This window comes from Aotus nancymaae, unplaced genomic scaffold (assembly GCF_030222135.1).
Source record: "Aotus nancymaae isolate 86718 unplaced genomic scaffold, 86718_ANA_hifiasm-v0.15.2.pri h1tg000019l, whole genome shotgun sequence".
Classification (NCBI taxonomy): domain Eukaryota; kingdom Metazoa; phylum Chordata; class Mammalia; order Primates; family Aotidae; genus Aotus; species Aotus nancymaae.
In genome coordinates, this window is record NW_026988431.1 from 34,328,169 (window position 1) to 34,331,608 (window position 3,440).

Sequence of the window (3,440 nt, forward strand, 5' to 3'; positions counted from 1 at the left end):
TCCCCTCCTAGCGAGGGCGAGCGCGGGGGCGGGGGCTGTCGAAGGGTCAGGTTTGTCCCGGCCGCGCCACCTTCGTTTCAGACGTTCAGTGCGTTTCCCCACAAAGGAAGAGGAGAGGAGGGAGACGGGAGGGTTGCTTTGTTGGCCGAACTCTTCGGTTCCTGGGGATTTGCTTCAAACGCCATGAACTTCTCACACTCAGCAGCCTCTCGAAACAGTCTCCTGGGGGTTGCTGGCGTGATTAGGGAAAGAGGCCGCTTAGAGGCCTTTGTCTAAAGCTTCGCGCCGGTGGTGGCTGGGGTCAGGAAAGCTGGGCGGTTCAACTAGGGGCGAGAAAAGTGGGGCACTGTCCACGTCTCTCCTGAAAATAAAGGAAAGGATGCTGGGCGCGGTGGGGTGGCTCACGCCTGTAATCCCAGCACTTTGGGAGGCCAAGGCGGGCGAATCACGAGGTCAGGAGTTCGAGGACCAGCCTGACCAACATGGTGAAACCCCGTCTCTACTAAAAATACAAAAATTAGCCGGCTGTGGTGGCGCTCGCCTGTAATCCCAGCTACTCAGGAGGCTGAGGCAGGAGAATCGCTTGAACCCTGGGGGTGGAGGTTGCAGTGAGCTGAGATGGCGCCATTGTGCTCCAGCCTGGGCGACAGAACAAGACTCCCTCCCTCCCTCCCTCCCTCCCTTCCTCTCTCTCTCTCTCTCTCAAACAAACAAAAAAGGTTGCTGTTATTTGAAGTGCATGTGGCTAAAAAAACCTTCTGGGTGATTCTGATGCACAATCAACTTTGAGAGCCACTGCTTTATGCAAATGTAAGCAATAGACTCTTTATTAATGTTTCCTCCCGTTTCACCTAATGGCTGCACTGTACTCCATGGCGTTCTGCACTTTGCTTTATTCACTTAATATATTCTGGAGACCTTTCCATAATTGTACATAGAAAGCATCCCCGTTATTTTGCGGTGTATTCCATTGCTTATCCAACTTGTCCCCTGACGGACAAACTACATTGTTTCTGATGTTTCACTATTAAAAGCAGTACTGCAATGAAAATTTTTGATCACATCTCCTTTTCCACCTGTGTGGGTATGTCATAGGATTTTAACACAGCTGTATTTGCCACCAAGGAGATGACATAATCACGTGGGCTGACTTTTTGACCCTCTTTTTAACTACTCTTTTAAATTGCTTTTTTGCACAAATCACAGCCTAAGTAACAGCAGATACATTATCTTCCCCTCTGACATCACCTTCCCCAGGCTGCCTCCCTGGGGCTCACGTGTGTTCTCACAGTGCAGGCTGAATTAGGAGAAGCCTCTTCCTTGGGGTAGAGGCAGCTTCCTCAGAGGCAGTGTCTTGGATTTCAACCCTTCCCCACCCTCTTGCTCTATGGTGTGGTTTCTTAACCTCTGTGCTACTGACATTCTGGGCCACATAAGTCTTTGTTGTGGGGGGCTGCCCTATGTATTGTAGGATGTTTAGTGGCATCCCTGGCCCCTCCCCACTAGATCCCAGTGGCACCCCCACACAAAGATGTCTCCAGATATTGTAAAAGGCCCTGGAGTGTGGGTGATGGGTGAACCAGCCCTGGTTGACAGCCACTGCTCTAGACAGCTGTTCTTACCATTCTGCCCCTGTTCCCCACTGCGTCTTTGTCTGGCTCTGAGATGGTCAGGTCATCAGTTGTTCACATAAGCACTGGCTCTGTGTCCCTCCCGAGCCAGCCCAGGGCTCATCTTGGCTGGACACTCAGGGCAACCTATCCCAGTCCTTCCAACCTGAAGGTGCAGTACGACACCTCTGCAGGGATGGATGGAGCCTGGCCTGGGTTCTCTAAGGCATCTCACCAGGGCCAGCCATGCTCTGGGCTTCCTTGTTGTCCTGACTCACCAGAACAGAGCCTTGGCCAAAGGCTTACGCAGTGAATTGGCCATTCCTTGGTCACTTCCAACTAGTCTAAACTCTTCTTCTCCCGGCTTTCTGATGCCGTCCAGCCTAGCTAACCAAAATTCTCATCCTCTCCAAACTTCTCCCTTTGTGCTGAATCTCCTGAGATGGTTTATGCCAAATGCCCAGCATAGGGCCTGGCACACAGCAGAAGCCAGTCAGTTCTAGCTCTCTCTATGCTTCGAGTGGCCCCTTCATGCTCGAGGCAGAGGCCTGCCCACCTCGCCAGTCCTTCTTGTCCATCCCAGAGAACCGCAAGCCTTCCACTCCTCCCTCCTCTGACCACGTTGGACAACTCCTGCTCACCTGACCTCACTTTTCTGAGCTGGTCGGCCTAACATATAGCACTTAATTCAGCTGGTTTCACTCAGTTTCTGTCTGCCTCTTTGTCTAGTCTTCCAAATGCGTCAGTACGCTCCTGCTCTTGTGGGTCTCCTCCCAGGAGCACCCTCCCAGGCACAGCCCCTGGTGGCTATGCTATTTCTTGCAGCAAGGGGTATGTTGCATAGGTAAGCTTTACAGGCAGAATGCCTATTCTGCTGCAGGCTGGGTCGCTGTCTACCTGAATGATTTGGGGTAAGATACTTGGTCTCTTTGTGCCGCGGTTACATCTGTGAAATTAGGACACTGTGACTACCCCTCAGGGTGCTGAGAAGCAAAGGACGAAGAATCTACAAGGCATGGCACTGACTACTGTTCCAGACCCACTGCTGTTTGAGACAGAGGAGCCCTAGAAAGGAGGGAAAAGTCATGGGAGAGAGAAGGGTGCTGGTTTGTGCCCCTCTTCTGGGGCTCTAAGATCAGTCCAATGAGGTGAAATGGGAAATGCTCTTCAAAGCATCAGGTACCAGCTCAATTTAATCCATTTGGTTCTTGATTTAGAAACAAAAAGTATTTTTTGGAGTTCCTTTCTGTCTGGGGTAATGTTAACTGGGATGTGTGAAGCAAAGAAAGAGCAACTGAACACATTACATAAGGAAGAAGGAGGGTGTCTGTGTGGGCTTGCAATCAGTGAGGGCTCCCTGGAGGGGGTGAGGCTCTAGCTGGATCTTGAGGACAGCCAGGATCAGAGAGATGAAGAGGAGGGAGGATAGTCCAGGGGACTGAGGAGATAGATAAGCAATGGAGTGCCAGAGTGCCAAAGCAATGGCAGACTTGTTAATGACTGAGAGAAATAGATGTCAGTACACACAGGCATCCCTAAATGGGCTCGCTTCATTCATTAGCTTTAAAGAAGAGCAGTAGAGATCTACAACCAATATTTGGAGGCCCAAAGAGCTCCCAAGGCCACAAAGAAAAGCCAGGTCAGTGGGAAATCACCCTGGCCTGTGTGTAGAGTGAGATAGACAGGCACAAAGAACAATTCTGTGTTGGGGAGGAGAGGGAGGAGAGGAGAGAGCCAAGGATCCTTAGCATGGGCCCCTGAGTGAGGGGAGCTCAGGGACACTGTAGGCCCTCCCTATGAGGATAGGAAAGAAATGTGACTTTTCATTTT